The sequence below is a fragment of the Rousettus aegyptiacus genome, unplaced genomic scaffold, assembly GCF_014176215.1.
Source record: "Rousettus aegyptiacus isolate mRouAeg1 unplaced genomic scaffold, mRouAeg1.p scaffold_m13_p_1, whole genome shotgun sequence".
NCBI classification, from domain to species: Eukaryota; Metazoa; Chordata; class Mammalia; order Chiroptera; family Pteropodidae; genus Rousettus; species Rousettus aegyptiacus.
Window position 1 is genome coordinate 75,185,861 of NW_023416284.1, and position 18,785 is coordinate 75,204,645.

Consider the following 18,785-nt stretch of genomic DNA (forward strand, 5'->3'; position numbering starts at 1 on the left):
AGGACTGACTTTCACCACCAACGCCTCCTCAGTTCCTCAATTTCAACCCCTGGAAAGGCGCCATACGTCATGTCACGCAGAACTGACCCTCCTCCTTCCTCCCTTCATGCCCCTCCCCCCCTGCTCCTCCGGTGCCTGCGGGCAAGTGGACTCTTCACAGAAGTCCCTTTCTTTCCTTGTGGCCTCCTAACTTTGGGACCTTGGCCTCTGCCTTTCTTCCCCAATCCTGAGGTTAGAGCTTACTTCTCGCCATGTTTGTTCAGACCCAGTTAGAATATAGAGTCCCATGGCCCCCAGGGAGATGTGAGAGAGCCTGTCTCATCTGCAAAGAACAATAGCTGTTCTTCTTCTTGTCCCCACCCAGTCTTATTAGGCATGGAATGACAAATGAACAGGAACAGAAGTGACACTCCTGTTATCCAGTAATTTAGCCATAACAAGTGAAACGCAGCAAGGGCACAGACTTGCTATGATGCAACAGCAGCAGGTGGGGACAGACAATGAGCAGGCACCATGTAGTGACAAAAGTCACCAGAGAATGGGAAGGGCACCAAAGAGGAAAGCTACATGCTCAGATACCAGTATAAAGTTTCAGGAATGGTCAACGCAAACATGGTGGGCCTCAGCGTTCACAGAAGAATTTGTATTTTTGAAGTTCTTGTAAATTATTTCACAACCCTAAAATTATTCTGCATTCTGCTTCACCCATTGGGATGAGGTATACGTGAGATAAAAAAATTATGGAAGGAGTTTGAGGTTTGAGGCTTCTCCACTGGGACCTACAGGGTAGAAAGTTCTCCTTGTAGTAGAGGTTCTAGTCCCTCCTCAAATATTAGCAACTAGTGTCTATAGTTGGCAAGATCTTTATATCATGGAGTGAAAATATAAAGTCCATGCAGTTGCCAAGTGTAAACATTTTAAATTCAATGCTTATTGTCACTTGTAGTTCTTTATTGTGCTATGCCAGAAAAACAATTGTGTAATGCCCCAATATCATCACCACGTATGCTGCAGACAGCTAGGAATGGGCTTAAAGGCCAGAAAAGATTTTTGGTCAGATGCCTAAATCTATAGCACCCTGGAAACTGCTGGAAATTGTATTCCAAAGTGTTTTAAGTTTATAAGAACATTCTCACATTCACTATTCATTTTTTTCCCCCCTCGAAACACCCCTTAAAAGCATTATTAATCTCTATTGATGGGGGCCAGCTGCGTATTTGGAAATTCACAATATCAGAGGTTCTAAATTTGGACTCAGCAGTCTTGAAGTCCTTTCTGAACTAGCATTCTGAAACTGCAGCAGGAAACTTGAGGTCATACAACTGAACACATAGGTCTGGAATGCAGCCACTGACTCCACTTAGAATGAGCTTCTTAGAGGCTCTCCCTCACCTTTCAATCTATGTTCCCCAAGAATACTTGTTCCTCTTATGAGGATGCACAGCTACCTTGATGGGATCATTTGGTAAAACCCAGCCATTAAATGAAGCTACAGTTGTGGGGGCAGTGTGTTTTGAACAAGCCCTCCAGATTCAAGGCAGAGCTTGCATCTTGGAAGTTGAGTCAGCGTTTTGGCAACTTTTGGCCTAAAAGTGTCTGCAAAATATTTGCCCATTGGCTTGTGCCAAGCAGGCCATCCTGGATCTGTGCTGGCTTTTTATTTTTGTTTTTCTTATGGGTCATGTTTGGAGAGGACAAAACAATAAGTGACTCAACTATAATCAGAGAAAATTCTATTATTAATCAGTCATCCTTTTAGACAAGCACATGTGATTTCAAATGAGGCCCTTTATTTATGTTTCATTTCTCTTGAAAGGGTCTGAGAACCTCAAGGCTAATCATAGCTATAAAATGTGGTTAAGCCCTCTCAAGGAGAGTGTGCTATAATTAGCTATTTTGAATTTAAAAAATGAGATTTGGTAAGAAAATGATATTGTGGCACCAGACAACTCAAGAGTTAGGGGGTTTGGGTTCTAGTTCTGGCTGTGCTCTGAACATACTTTCCGTGGACAAGAAATTGGACTCTGCTGGGCCTACATTCTTTTTTCTGCAAATAATAAATAGTCATTTCATAAGCTAATGCTGATTTAATGCCTATAATATGCAGGCTTGGTTCTAAGAACTGTATTATGTTAAAATTCACTTAATTGTCATAGAAGCTCTTTGAGGTATATGTACTATCATCATTTCCATGTACAAATGGGAAAACTGAGGCACAGAAAGTTGCATACCTTGCCCCAGGTCACACAGCTAGCACACAAACAGAGCCAGGACTTAACCTTAGGTGAATATTCTGTCTCAATAGCCTGAATACTCTGAACCAGTATATTAGCTTCCTATTGCTGCTATAACAAATTAGCACACGTTTAGTGGCTTTAAATAACACAAATGTATTATCTTGCAGTTCTGGTGGTCTGAAGTCCAAAATGCATTTCATTGGGCTAAAATCAAGATGATAATAGGAGTGTGTTCCTTCTGGAAGAAGGGGATAATCTGTTTCCTTGCCTCGCAGAGGCTGCCTGCATTCCCTGTGCCTCTTCTGGCAATGTAGCACCTCCCAATCTCTCTGACTCTGACCCTTCTTCCTTCTCTGATAAGGACTCTGTGATTACATTGCCCTCACACAGACAATCCAGAATAATCGCCTTATCTCAAAATCCTTAACTTCATCATGGCTGCAAAGTCCCTTTTGCTATGAAAGGTTACATGTTCACAGGTTTGGGGATTAGAAAATGGGTGTCTTTTGGTGGCTGATATTTTGTCTACCACAACCATAATACCATATTAGTCAGAAGTTGCAAACTGATGTCTGCTGGGCTGGATTTGACTCTATAGGTTCTCCCTGGCATGCTCAGGGGCTGTGATTTTTCCCACCTGAGTGCCTTTAGATAGGGTGTGTGTATTCATGTTAGCCCTGTCCTCAGCATTCACTCAGATAATACATGTGAGCACAATGTCATCTCTCTTGCTTTCTTCCTTTCCAATCATTCTTGGCCCCTGTAAGCTTCTGAGCTTGAGTACCCGGATGAGATTACCAAGACATAAGAATCCTAACTTTTGTTTTTCTTTTTTTTTGTCCACTGATTTACTAAGAACTCCATTGAAGACTGAGCACTGACAATTCTTAAGCTCACAGCTTAGAGGGGGCATGATAGTAATTAAAATTTGCATGTTAAAATTAGGTCAATAGTTTTTAGGAACTAGACCCTAATAAAATGTCTTCAAAATGGTAAGCATGTTAGACATAATTTAGAGTCTCATGGAAGTTTAGAAGGCATGACATATTCTTGTAGCTTCTCAGCTTGGTTACCTGGAGGGTCAGTCGGATTAGAACGTACGTGAAAGTGTGACCAGGTGTTTGGAAAAATCATGAAGGAGATAGTTTTTGTTGAGGTACTGTCTCGATTCTATCCCTGGGATCTTCCCCTTACTCTATGTCAAGACCCTCCATCAAAAACTGTTTTTAAAAGCAAATGCTATATACCCAACCATATTTAAGTGTAAATTCATTCTTTCATTCCACAAATTATGTGAATGCTAGCTCTGGGCCAGGTTCTGCGCTAGTCACTGAGGTACAGTGATGAGCAAAAACAGATGAAGGTCCTGCCCTTCTGGAACTTAAACACTGGAAGGGGTTGGGGGCAGCAGTCATTCATCATACATAGTCACAGTAGAACTAAGTATAAAATGTAACTGCAGTAGGCACCTGGGGCAGTGATACTGGCATACTGTTAAATTAGGTCATTAGGAAAAGCTTCACGGAGGAACTGATACTGTGCCCAGATCTGAAGAATGGAGGGAAACGAGGCAGGGCCAGGCCATGTGGCCCATGTAGGCTGTGTTCAGGATTTTGATTTTTTTTCAAGGAGCAATGTGAAGCCACTGAAGAGTTTAAATTTTAAGGTGAATGAGGAGAAGAGCAAATGGACCTTTTAGATTTACAAGAGATCATGTAGATTATCATACAGATTGAAGGGTCTAGGGGGGAGTCAGTTTGAGTAGAAGATGTAGAAGGCTATTGCACAGCTAGTAGAAGATGGTAGATGCTTGGACTAGGGTATGGTGGTAGACATGCAAGGTCCTAGAAAACCAAGTTGATGGACCATGGAGATAGCATATAGGGATAGAGAAGGAAGGAAGAAATATATAGATATCTTTTAGGTTTCATAACTTATACAACTGGGCAAATGGTAATGCCATTCACCGAGATGGGAATACTCAAAGGGATCCAGGGAATTTGGGGGGAGGACAGAGGAAAGACAGAAGGGAACCATGAGCTTGAATTTGGATCTGTTGAAATGGATGCTTTTGCAACATCCAAGTACAGATGTCGAGTATGCAGTTGGATGCATTGAGCTCAGATGGAGAGGAGAAGTCTAGGCCAATGATAGAAATCTGTGACTGGTCTGCAATAGAGATAATATTTGAAGTCACAAGTGTAGAGAGAGTATGGAATGAGAGGAGGAGGGGGTTTAGCATGGAGCCTTATTAGAATTCCAATATTTAATGCTCATAGTGAGGAAGAGGAACCCGACCACCAGTTAGTTAGAGGAGGGACAGTGCATGGAGGCAGGATAAAAACTAGAAGGTCACATCATGGAAGCAAAGTAAGAAGATGAGCATAATCAGCAAAAAGTGCTAAGAGCTGCCGAAAGGTCAGATGAGGCCTGAAAGAATGTCCATTGGGTTTAGCATCACGTGGGTTATTATCAACCTCACCTACCTAGAGCTCTTACAAGGAATGCTGGGGACAGAGCCAGGCTGGAGTGGGTTGAGAACAGAGGTGAGAAAAGGGACATAATAAGTGTGAAGGACTCTCCCACAAAGCCTGGCTTTGAAGGGGATGAGAGAGTTGGAGTTGAAGGAGGCTCTGGTGAGCTTTATATTGTTTAATTGAAGAGGACTGAACACATTTAATAGAAAGGATTGAGAGTACATGGTCGTTGGTGGAGGCGAAAAGCTAAATATATAAGGAGGGAGAAGGCTCAGCTGATAGCATAGTAGTCCTGACAGGACAGGAGGGGTTGGGATCCAAGGGATGGAGAAGGCCTTACCTTTCACATGGAGGAGGGGACAGCCCTTTATTATGACAGGAGGAAGCAAGATACAGGGTGTCATATGTAGGTTTGTATGTCTGGGTATTGTATTTAATAAGGGAGTTCCCAACTGATGGCTTTTACTTACTCTTTCAAGTTGGGCTATAGTAAACGTGACTTAAATCAGTTTAAACTATAATCTTTTCTTGATGGGGATGTCTTCGAATGGAGCCAAATTCACGAACCAGAGGGATAAAGCTCTAGCTTCAGAATTCCAATCATCAGAATCTTACAGAAACACCCAGGGCAGCCTGGCATCTTCACCAAGCGAAGCAGCCTCTGCTTGGTTCCTATTAAAATCTCCCTTGTGCAGAAGTATTGGTTCATAGAAAAAGCTAAATAAAAGGGCATAATTACTGTATTAACAAAGTGGTCAACTTTATAATTCCAAGGAGCTGACAACTCCAAGAGTAAAAGTAGGGATGCCTTTGTAATGTATTGTGTCTCTTACCCCCACCTTGCTAATAGATTTAAGTAACTATGTCTGAATTAGCTTAGCATTAAATTAAAAAATTTTTCTTTCTGATCATATATTTAGACATGACCATTTATATGCAAGGTAGGAAGGGAAACTGTATTGGAAGTTAAACATTAACATAAAATGAGTTATCCAAAAGTAAACATTAAACGTACTTTCAAGTGATCTATTTAAATAGCTTTGCTATTATTACATATGCGACACTGGTTTATAAGACATCTCTGAGCAGCAAAATTGTTTCCACGGTTCAAATGATTTCTTCTTTACCATGGACCACAGCTAAATGATTTCCATTTACTGTGAACTGAAAAAAATCACAGTTTCCATTTAAATGCGACATGCCATCAATCACCATATATGAGGTTTCTATTTCTTTCAACATTTGAGAATGGATCTTGCTTTTTAATAGGCTGAACTCATCTAGACCAATGACCATAAACAAGCAAACAAACTCTTTCTTTTTGTGTGTGCAACAAACAACCCCCCAAATAAATAGCAATTTAGTTTATCCTTGTGAAAAGGAGAATGCTAGGGAATGTAGTGGCGAGATGCTTTAAATATATGCAGAGCAGAGGAGTGTTGTCTCTGTGCACGATGGCATCTCCCCAGAGAAGTGACAAAACCCTTGCAGGTTTTGCTGGTCTGACTGGAGGAGGCCAACAAAGATTTATTCCACTGCACAGCGTTAATGAGCCTTCTACAGGCTTTAGAACAAGGTCACAGCTTTCATTAGCATTTACAACTGCTTATTGTTTTGAGGGCCCTGATTTTAAAGTTCAGATCTCTGAAGCTGTACCTGCATTTTAGGAGAAAGAAAAGCAGAATTAACTTAGATTTTCTGCATCTCAGCCCCAGAGGGCAGTAATGTTTTTTTCAGACAGATGGAAAGAGAAATGCAGAGGTACTCATGGAGAATGATAAAACACAAGGTCTCTCCTAAGGCAGGAGGAGGCAGGGGTTCCCAACAGATGCCCTAGATAGGAAACACAAGTGGAGATGGGCATGGGGGTCGGGGATGGGTGGGGCACTGAATTCTTTCCCCTCCACCTCCTTCAGAATCTTTCCTGAGAAGCTGTCAGTTCCATGACAGCTTCTGGGCTGGGGCATTTCTGTTGTCCTTGGTCATCACTACATCACCAATTTTTAGAAGACCATGGAGAATATAAAAGGCACTCATTTAGTAATTATTTAACCCAGATCCTACCAGTGCTGATGCCACACATGCTCCCTGGATGATCTCATCAATAAGCATAACTTCAGTTAACATCTAGATGCTGATGATTCCAAAATCTGTACCTCCAGTCATATTTTTGAGTTCCAGACCATCTTTCCAATGGCCACCTTATACTCCTATGGGCTGTCGCATTTAAAGGGTCCCAAATGAATGAATCCATCTTCTTTCCCTCCTGTCTCGATAGTGTGGACCCCCAATGAGCTGCTGCCTAAACCAGGAAGCTTGGAATCATCATCTCTGTTCTTCCCCCTTGATAGCCAATCAACCACCAAGCCCAGACTATTTCTGATTCTATCCAACCACCACCCCCTCAGGAAAGCAGGCCACCAGTATCTCCCCTGGTTGCTGCCAGCCTGTCCCACTGCAGTCCTCCTCCACCGCAGACAGAATGGTCTTTATAAGGGTCAAATCTAACCACAACACACACATTCTCTGCTTGAAAACCTTGCATGCCTTCCCAGTGCCTGCAGGAGGGAGTCAACGCATCCAATGGCCTATCAGATTCTTTATGATCCAGCTGCTTGCCAAGAATCTCTTCCATTCTGTCCTTTAGACATAAGGATCTCTTCTTATGAAGTTCCTTCCACACTTACATGCTTTTCCTTACATCTAACTATTCTTTCCCTTCCTCTTTGTCTGGCTAACTCATGACAACACCTATCATAGCTTATACCCTAAATATGACTTCCTCTGTTCACTAACCTTTTGCTTAAGGTGGCTCTACAGCATATGACCATAGTCCTGCATCCCCTGTATCCTGGTGCTTGTTATACTTCCTATTATTGTCTGTCTTGTCCCCAGGATTGAAGCTCTTCAAGGCAGAGCCACATATGCCCCATTCACCACCAGGGCCAATTCATGGGCTTGTGACCTGGGCAGTTGCACAGGGACCCCTGCCTAGAAGGGGACTGTGTCTTGGGGTTTAATGCTCTGCTGTCATTTTGAAATTTCCAATGGTTTTTGAGCAAGGAACCTTTTGTTTGCTCACCATGGAATCTGCAGTGCCTGGCATAGAGTCTGGCAACTGGAGATATGTAATGGTTGTGAAGTAATTAAATGAATGCAGTCTCATTACTATTCATTGTCTTTAACCTTTCCCTCTCTTCCAGTTCTTTCCTTAAGGCAAGCAACTGTTTTCTTCGTTAGAAATAAGACATAACCGAACAACAACGCCGTTACTATCCTCTTAACCCCACTTCCTCCCCACTGGAAATCCCCAGCTCTAGCCTACCCTTGGCTGCCAGACCTTTCGAAAGACCCATCATATTCAGCTTCTGTCCACACTACTGTATTGCACCGATTCTCAACCTGGAATGCTTTTGTCACACCCCACCTCCTGGTACATTTGGCAACATGTGGAGACATTTTGGGTTGTCATGATTGTAGAGTGTGCTACTGGTATCTACTGGGTTAGAGCCCAGTGATGCTGCTAAATATCCTATGATGCACAGAACAGCCTCCCCCCCAAAAAAAAAATTACATGGTCCAAAGCAACTACAGTGCTAAGGTAGAGAAACCTTGCTCTCCTGAATCATTTCTTGCCAAGGTCATGGATAATTTAATTGCCAAGTCCAGTGGCCTCTGTAGAGCCCTCATTTTGCTTGATCTTTCTCTATCATATGATCCCTTTGATTAATAGCAAGTTCTTGAACCTTATTCTTCTCAAGGTTTTCCGAGGTCTCACTTCTTTTTCTATTTCTTTAGTTCCTGCTCCTCAGCAGGTTTCAAGTATGATGAAAGCCACAGGGTGGCTTCAGGGACAGTACAACACATGCCAGTGACTATCATGGGTCACTACTTCACAGATGTGAGACTTAGGATGAGCTGGCATTCATCTATAAGCCTCAGGATTTTCATCTCTAGGCAATGGAGCAAAGGGAATCTTTTGATGGCCAGTGTCTGTCAGACTTCCAAGAATTTTGGTGCTGAAAAGAGGCAAAGAAGGAAGAGGGAGAATGGAAGGCCATGGATAGATTGTTTCACATCTCTGCTAACAGCCTTTCATGGCTTGACATTGCACTAAGAATAAAGTTTATTTTGTGATAACATGGATGGACCTAGAGGGTATTATGCTAAGTGAAATAAGTCAGATAGAGAAAGACAAATACCACATGATTTCACTTCTAAAGAATAAAATAAACAAACAAAACAGAAACAGACTCATAGATAGCAAACTGATGGCTGCTAGATAGGATTTGGATTATGAGGCTACGTGAAAAAGGTAAAAGGATTAAGAAGTACAAATTGATAGTTACAAAACAGACATAGGGATATATAGTACAAAGAATATAGTGAATAATATCATAATAACTATGTTGGTACCTGATGAGCACTAGACTTATCAGGGGATCACTTTGTAAATTATATAAATGTCTAACCACTATGTGGTAAACCTGAAACTAATATAAAATAATATTGAATGTCAAATACAGTTGAAAAATAACAAATAAATAAATTTTTAAAAAGGAATAAAGTTCAAACTCCCTCCTTACCATGTCCTACATTGCCCCTGTAGTATGGCCTCCATATTTTGTTCACCTTTACTCCCTTATTCAACCTTGAGATAACCTAGTCACACACCCATTTTTTAGGGAAGCGGTGATACCTACCACACAAACTAGGGGCTGCCTCTGCTGTGTTCCCTCGCCCTGATCATGGCCTCATCCATTACACTGATAATACCCATTTACATGAAGAGCTTCTCAATTAGACTGAGAATGCCCCAAAGGCACAAATTATGTCTTATTTATCTCTGTGTTTCTAGACTTAGTACAGTGCCTGGCACACAGGAAGGGCTTGACTGATTTTTGATGATTAAATAACGTTATAATTCTCTAATGCAGAATTGTGCCCTTGGGTATGACCAGAATTCTGGGCCTGCATGAAGGTGTCCCTGCCACCAGAGAGATTCCTCTGGGAAGACTGAAGGGCAGTTTTGCTTTCGTACCTCAGTACTATGTTTGTGTACCTCTTCTCTCTGCAAACTAGGCAACACATTCTTAAAATCATTGATCCGTGCACCTGACTCTTGTCAGGAATTTTAATCAATAATTTATAATTTCCCCCCTTATCATTATTCTCTTCAAGCTATTAAATAGCCTGGCTATCGTATAGGAAAGAGCACAGACAGCGAAAAGAGACTGGGATCCAGAATCCCGCCTCCTGGGCTGCCTCCACCATTAAGCAGAAGGTCACTCAGGCACGTTACATGGCTTAACCTCTCTGTACCGCAGTGTTGCCATATGACAAATGGCTATAAAAACAACCTAGACTGCCTGCTGCCAAAAGTGTTGAGAGGACTGAACGAGAATGAGATGTGAAAGTCCCCTTTCAAAATAAGTATAAAACATAAAATATTATTTTTGGTAACTTGAAACAAGTCTCTTACCTCAGATAAACAAGTTACTTTTAAAAAAAGAAATGTTTTGGGCTTTATTTACTGGAGGTTGTGGCCCCAGTGTGAGGCCCATGGTATTATAAGAGAAGATAATTATAATAAGGTATAATAAGATTATAAGATAAGGTATTGTGAGGTAATAACTATGGAAAGCATTGACGTTATGCTGGTTGTGTTGAGTTGAAATCAGTTTGGGAATAACAGTGGGAGTGTGTGTGTTGCTGGTCATGAAACCCATTAAAAAATAAACCAACAGTACAGAAACCGAGAGCCTACATAGTGAATACTTTTGGTGTTATTAGGATCAGTAGCCATAAACCCAATATTAGCAATTAGTATGACTGAACTTGGAGTTATCTGAGTTATTACAGTAGAAATTAAGATAGCTGATGAAGTTAATCAAAGAACATACTCATTTCAATAAGGCCATCTTTACCTAAAGAATCAATCAAAATGAATGCTAAAACAATATGATGTCAAAAGATAAGGGATGTGGAAATTAAGAAAATGACCACTATGCTCTAATCTTAAAGTGACCAAAGAGATTTGATCACCTTTAGCTTAATCTGCATGAATTTTTCATTCCCTCATCTGTGTTTTATCTTTTGCCATTAGCCTCTCCCGGAAACATGAAAACTAAAATTTAGCTTTTGCTTGATTTCTTTTTTTCTAAATCCTTCAATACACAACTCTACTGGGTTTCTATTGTAAAAGTTAACATTCTTCCTAGGAACACAAAATATTTTTTAATAACTGTCCCTCAGTCTTCAACAAGTTTTATATGATCTGGTAAGAGGTCAAGACAAAAGACTGAGACTGAGGCAGAACCAGTGCATCAGTGCTGCCCTAATTCTCACGCTTCGCTAGACGAGTGGGAACAGAAACCATCCTCTAGTTGTAACTTCACATTTATCCTTGGTCCTCCTTCTATAACATTTCGTTTACTTTTCTCATCTCTGCCACTTTCATGGTTTCTGAGTGAGTGTTCTCAATCACGTACCACATCATGATAACCTGTGCTACCTTTAAAAACACCACTGGCTGGCCACATCCTTGACCAATTAAATCAGAATATATTATGGAAGAGCTTGGTCACCGACACCTATTTTTTTTAAAGCCTCCCAGGTAATTTGAACATGCACTCAGGACTGTGAAGCATTCCTTTAAATCTGCGCCTCAGACAGTGTGGTTCTTGGGCCAGCAGCATCACATCATCTGGGAACTCTTTAACTATGCAAATTCTTGGGCTCCAGACTGACCAAATCAGAAACTCTGGGAGTGGAGCCCAGCAGTCTGTATTATTTTAACATAGGAGACAGCCACATAGGAATTTCCAAGAGATTCAAGTACACATTAAAGTGTGAGAACAAGGGCTTTAGATGGTATAAAAGGGCGGAGGAGGATGCTTCCATAGCTGGATGAGGCTGGGGTAGAGGCCAGTAGGTAGGTTTAGAGAGCATGTGAAGATTGGGAGATATTTTATACATCCTAGAAGAAGTTTGGTCATTATTAACTTTATTGAAGTGAGGGAGATTACTGAACAATGAAGAGAACGATGGAGTGGCCAAGATGTTGGCCTCCATCTACAGAAGGAAGAACTGAGGTTTATTTTCTATTTTGTGGAAATAAGAAGATCTTGAAGGAGTTAACAGCCACAATTTAGAAAAATGGGTTAAACACTTATTCAGCATTTATTTTATTTCAATTTAGTTCTATTCAGTTCAATATGAATCAAGATGTATCTGTTGAACATTTTCCAAATAAGATGCCAAGTATATGGGAATAAAAAAAATAAATGTGATATAATAAAACTTCGTGGAGTTACAGATTCAGAACTTACCTCTTCTCTTAACCTGATATATCTGAGAATCTCTCACATATCTATAACTTCTTCATGTAAAAAGAGAAGAACAGCCTATTGCTTTCTTGGTTCTAATGGAAGATGTAACTAAATAATCTACATGAATTACACTGAAAAATAGATTCATTTTATTTGCGAACTCTGGTTGTTTGACAGAGGCTGTCTGGAGCTCTGTGTTGAGAAGGATTCTGGAGTCTGTCCACATCATTGTAATTAGTCCTGTGGTAAATAATCCTTCTTTAAGTTATCATAATGAGTAAATAATCTGTCTTTTGTTGGAAACCGGATGGATGGGAAGATCGCAGTAGGGAAAGTTTTCCTTCCTGATGAGCTACTCAGATGTGAGACACTGAGGAAAACCAGAGGAGAAAGAAACATGTGCTTTGACAGCCACTTAAACATATCAACTCTGGTGATCAATAGAGTGACTGACAGATGACATTCTGATTAGATTATCTTTGTGCCATTTCTCTTCAGAGGTACAGGATTAAACTGGGCAATGGGCTCTAACCAAGAAGGGTGAGTTAAGAAAAACATTGAGATGACTTAACACAATATTCCCTGTGTCACATAAACACATAATCTCCAATCTGGACGAATTGTTCCAATTGTTTCTGGGAGTCCCCATTTTTAACATGTCCCTTAAATAATTCTTGTTGTTATTGATGGCATTGGCCATATTTTTTCTTGTATGTGTATTAGGCCCTTCAGTGAGGTCTCCTGACTTCACAGCTAGAAAAGCCACATGATGACATCTTATCCTTTTACTGCTAAAGGACACCTGCCTGGCATGAGGGCACGGATGTCCATGTCAATGGAGCTGACCTCCCACAAGAAAGCAGACCTCTGGCGGACCCAAGCCATGCCCAGTAAACATGCCCACAGCTGTCTGAATCTCAGTGAAAGACCTGATTTAGGCTCAGGCAAGGAATGCTGGTTTGCTTGGGCATTCAAGCAATCTTTTGTTAGCTTGAGCCTTACCTAGGTATCCCTGTACTTACTGTCCTTACTTCTTTAAAGAATATTGTTTCTGCTGAACACAGATCTCTAGGGCAGCGACAAAGAGTGATTCGAAAGGAGAGGAAGCTTTGGGGCTCATTGTTGAGCAACTGTCAAGGACAATCATGGTTAGGTTGACAGGCGCAGCCCAGGCAACACAAAAATGTCATAGAAGATATATTTAATTTATTCATCCAATCATTCATTCACAAAATATAGTTCCAGACCTCCCCAATGCCACTTCTTTTTCCCCCTTAATAAACAACATATACAGCCCTTGATTACTTTCCAAAGCAAGGAAGGGATGAAAAGTAGAAAATGGGTCCCAAGATGCCTCCTCTCTGGCCCTGCTCTGACTGTGACACCCGGACTCTTCCAGGAGCTACAGAAGATGTGCAACTCATGCTTTTTTAATGTTTACTCTCAAAGGGCCAATCTATCGCCCAAGAGCCATTAGCACTTTCCAAGGAAAGGTCAGAGGGTCGCAGGTGAGGCGGAAGCTGGGAGACAGCTGGCAGGAATACCCAGTGTCCTTTCCCCCCTTTATCTGATAGGGCTGTAGCTATTTTCTTCCAGCTGCCTCTCAAGGCCTCTCTGAGCTTCTATTTCTAGGAAAAAAAAAAAAAAAACGACTCAAGTTCAGATCCCATCCTGTTTGGAAACCTGGAAACACAAAATCCCAGAGTCTTAAATGCATGAGTTGAGGTGTTTTGGTCACATTCATTTGTAAAGTTTCCTGTTGTTCTCCTTTGTTAAAAATCTCATTTTCCCTACTGTCTCCTGATCCATCATGCCACAATTTCGAAGGTAAGGCCTCAGTTTTAAACCAATAGCCCTAGAGCCCAAAGGAGTGATATAGTGTAGTTATTTTCATTAATCTCTAAGTGGTTTCCCATGACTGCTAATCTTTCACAAAATATTTTTCTTTATTTATGATGTAACTAGAAGAACCATGCACCCCAGACCTTTTTTCTTTTTCCAGCAGCATGATAGATTTTAAGACTGTCTAACTAACCTGGATTTGCATTTTTGCATTCTTTAAAAATATTTTTGTTAATTCTAAAAGGATCAGGCAATGTAGAGTTCTAATAATGAAATGTGTTTATTTGTCCAAATAGGGATCTATTTATATGGGAAAAGGAAAGAGGAAAAAGAATAGAAAATGGACTGTGATATAGATGCTTCAAATAGACTTTACGTTGATTATATAGGAAGCAAATATCTACCCAGTGTATCAGGAGACACCTTGCAAGAGGACACTGTCTTTCCTCAAACACGTTCCTAAAAAGGACCATGAATTTATAGCACAAGCCTATCATATGACTGTTAGCTCCCAGCCTATTGAATTTTAGACCAAGTCCTCTTCTCTCCCTTACGTTTTCTGTTTGTTTGTTTGTTTTATTTTCTCACATTTTGTCACAAAAGATACACATCATACACCTCTCTCTCTCTCTCTCTCTCTCTCTCTCTCTCACTCACACACACACACACACACACACACACACACGCCTTCACTCTCCTGCATGTTCACTTTGACATGTGAAGCCAGAGAGAAATCAAAGACCACAGACACACCAGCAAACACTGAAATGCCCCAATCAGAAGAGCTCGGGGAAAATTTAGGCAGAATCCATTAGCAGCCCTGGGCTGTGACTATAATATCCCTCACAGGAAGCACCAGCAAAATCAACTTCTAAGGTGTAAAATAAACACCCGCCTCCATGCTGAGGGAAACAGCTGACTATACAACATTCCCCTCAGTCAGGAGTGACCCCCTCCTTCTGAGGGGGCCCGACCGTGGCCAGCATCCCAACCCACATGTCTTTAACAAGAGGTCATTGTGTGGCTGAGCTTGTCTGAAAGCAGAATCCTACACACAGCAGAGCCACTCAGAGCCTTGAAAGCCTCCCTTCTCAGCCAGCCCAGCACCCGTGGGAGAACGCGGGGAAAGGGCTGGAGATGGTCAACCACAGCAAAGCACAGAGATTCTTCTCAGTGCCATCTCCTTTCTTTAGTTAGAAGATGGACATTCCTGACATGTGTGTGTGTCTGTGTGTAAAAAGTATATATTTTTCCTCATGCAGTAAATATTGTGTAGAGGCTTTGTCCGTCTCCTGTTACCAGGGTTTTATACACATCCCACATATCTGTGGTTCTGAAATTTGCTGAAAGGGCCAGTGTGGTGATGAGACAATCTCTCTTCACATCTGTGTGACTCCTGACTTAGGTTTCACCTGTATCACCTGTCTTGAGGTTAGACCTGTCTTGTGCCTAAGGAGCCACGTGTTAGTATCTTGATGTTTATTCGTTGCTGTCTCTCTCACTAGCCCACACCTTATCCTGTGGGGCTTAGAATCTAGCTTCAACAGCAAACAAGAAGACTTTCATCATTTCTGTTGATTTTTATTTTCAAGCTAGGTCTGGTTGGTACAGCCTGTGGCCTTCTTTTCTTGAAGAAAGTATACATCTTATGCTAAAATAGATTCCCTCTCTCATCTGCCTTTAGAGTCAGTCCCTTTCACCTGCCAACAGCTGAGCTACACTGCTTTCAGTGGCTTTCTAATTCCTCAGGTAATAAATTGAATTTAAAAGAAGGGACTCTATCCCTAATACAATTTATAATGCAATACGGTGCTTCAGATTTGGACTAATATGTAAAAGTAAGTGTGGAATCATTTTAACATTTAGAGAAATTAGCACAAAGAAAAACCTATTTGTGTTAAGGGAAATATAATTGATCCTTCCAATGGAGTTATTTTATGCTTATACACTTTCTACATGAATCCACTGTTAATATTGTGAGAATAAGGGCACCTTTTCTAAATGTCCTCAGTCTAGATCTTTACATGTTTGATCTCTTTCTTTTTCAAAGGATCATATAGTAAATGCTTTAGGTTTGATGGACTATATGGTCTCAGTCACATGTACTCTATTCTGCCTCTATAATGTGAAAATAGACACAGACAATATATAAATGAATAAACATTCCTGTGTTACAATAAAACTTTATTCACAAAGATAGGTGGCGGGCTGGATTTGGTCATAGACTGCCAGCCCATGCCATAGAGCGTCATCATTGCTTGAAAACCCTGATCTTGAAGCATCAATCATTGGGAGCAAAACCATAAGAACTGCCCAGCTTACTCAACGTGAATTATTTTGGTTCTTCAATGAAAAATGAAAGGGGTGATTCTTTAGTCATATGTTGTGTAATTCTTAACCCTAAGAAAAATATAATATGCGGTGCTTCAACATATTAGAATCAAAATCTGAGCATTGCCCAAAGGCCACAAAGAATAAAGCTGGTGACTGACCACACAAATGCAAGTCCTTAATCATCGTACAGTCTGACTTATGGACTGTGGGTTCCAGTAAAGGATGGAACGCCTAATATATTATCCGCTTCCTCTCCTTTAGTATCATCAGAAATAAAACATTTAAATGTCATGTCTCTCCATGCTGAGTTCTCAGCCTCTAGAGTGACTTCCTTTTGTCCCTTGCTTATGCTTTGGTCACATGAGGATTAGATGTCTTTACAGTCCGATTAGAGCTGTAGGGGTTTGGCTGTAGCTGTGAGTTCCTCCACTTATGGGAATTAAAAACATGATTCTCTTAATATGATTTCTTGCCCCATCTATTAATTCACCTTGCAATGATGATTTATTTCCTCTAACAGGGTCCATGGCCTTGCGACTTTGTTATCAACTCAACATGAGTTGAGATGACTCAACATGAGAGGATGACTGTGACGTACATAAAGATCAGACTATCCCCCTTAAATCAAGTTTGTTTGTTAAACAGGCAGTTTGAAAACTCTTATAGGAATGTGTAATGTTTAAGAAAATGTTTTGTATATTTTTACATATACCTCAGCATCCTATTATTAACAAATTAGTAAACAGATATCATGACACATGATGTAAATTCGTGACAAATTATACCTAGTTTCTTAGGTCATCTGAACCTGACATTATAGATAAGCTTTTTTAAAAAATAGACTTATTTTATTTTTGGCTGGACAAAGTTACATGAATTTACAGTTCCTCCATGGGAAACACTTGAGCATATCCTGGTAGCACTATTTGTTGACTATGAGGTAAGAATCAGATTTCAAATGTTACAGCCCCAAATAACTTTGTTGGTTAGACTGTGAAGAGAGAGGGAAATGTGACAGAGGACCAAATGGAGCAAGAGCCTGGGCTGGGCAGGGGAGGTGCTCCAAGGACGTGCAGCATTGACAGGGCAGGCTCCAGGTGGAAGCCGCCTACTCTCCTTCCATGAATACAAGGGCAGTGCCCACGTCACTTAAGGAGGGTGTGCCGAGGGATGGGACAGAGACTGGTGGAACATGCAGGGTACAAGAGTCATTGATTCAATCAAATTTGGGGAGGGCTGCTCCTGTATAGTGTCATTTTAATACAGGAAGATGCAAATACCTATCTTAGCACCTTTTAAGAGGGAGCTTGATAAGTTACAATACGAAGATGAGCAAAACAAGAAAAATCATAACAGTCAAAAGAAGGGTTGGCTTTACAGTAGGTAAAACTCTTTTCAAAACATTGATTACCTTGACACCCACTATTTATCTGCCTGCCTATTTTTTTCCCCAAGGGAACTAACAAGGCTGCCCACTTTGAAGAACTATTGTTTTAGTGATTCAATGGGCATAGAACATAAAATCTTCATGATCACACTTCCTAAAATAGAAGCGTATTCACTTATATTTCAAAGGAACTGCCTTTAGAATCAGAGGGAAAAGCAATTTTCCAGGGTTTGTATCTTTGGATGATTTTTTCCTGTTTACATCCTGTCTAAAAATTACTACTTAGCATATATGCAATTTTCGTGGCTATTATAAAAATCTTTGCATTTTAACCAAGAAGAGTGAAATGAACATAATGAAGATAAATAAAATGAATTACTCTTATTAGCATTTTTGCATGAGATTTGAGGTATTTTGCCAGTAAACAAAGATGTGCAGGGACACATGAAAAACAACTGCATTGAAAATTTCTCAGTTGTAATTCAGTTCTGCTATTTAAATATTCAGGATGATGTACAAGCTCTATATAGGAGCTGCAGAAAAATCACATATGGTCAAACCTGAAGCCAGATTTGGTGGGTGAGGAAGAAAGAGCACTACATACCATGAAAATTACTTTGCCAACATCACCACTGAAATGAAGAAAAAATAAATCTTTTTCAGAATAAATGATTAGAGCTTCACTTATAATTCAAACGACAGAATTACTAGAATAGGTCAACTCCTACATGAGGCGCAAGCTAAAGAATCTTCCGAAGTACTTGCTCAGTTTTTAAAATTATTAATGAGACTTTCTCAGTTGTGATGAACTATTAACTATTAAAATGGGGAAACATCTCTCTTGGGCATTTAATTTAAATGTTCTCTTAGCTAAGTGGGATTAAGGAAGAAAAAGTGCCCATGAAAAGAGCGACCTGTGGGAGGATTCAAGGATTCCTTTTCATGGGCCTTTTGATTACTGAAAATGTTTCTAGAAGATTTAATTCAAAACTCCTGCTTTAAGTTTTTGTTTTTCTCTCAGACATAGCTTGAGAAAATCAACTAAGATTTATGACTTGTTACACTTTCTAAGTAATAACTGGCTTGTTCCTCCAGTGAGAAGTGAATATATTTCCCCTTTCTTCAAGGGATAACCTTTAGCATTGGCTGAGGGCAGGGGACCTGGTTTCAAATCCTA

General features: G+C 40.5%; 1 protein-coding gene across 11 annotated transcripts in view; it reads right to left on the reverse strand.

Moving 5' to 3' along the window:
• PHACTR1 (phosphatase and actin regulator 1) overlaps positions 1 to 18,785 on the reverse strand; it is a 537,206-nt gene that overhangs the window by 15,720 nt on the left and 502,701 nt on the right. The gene's annotated exons all lie outside the window — the stretch shown is intronic.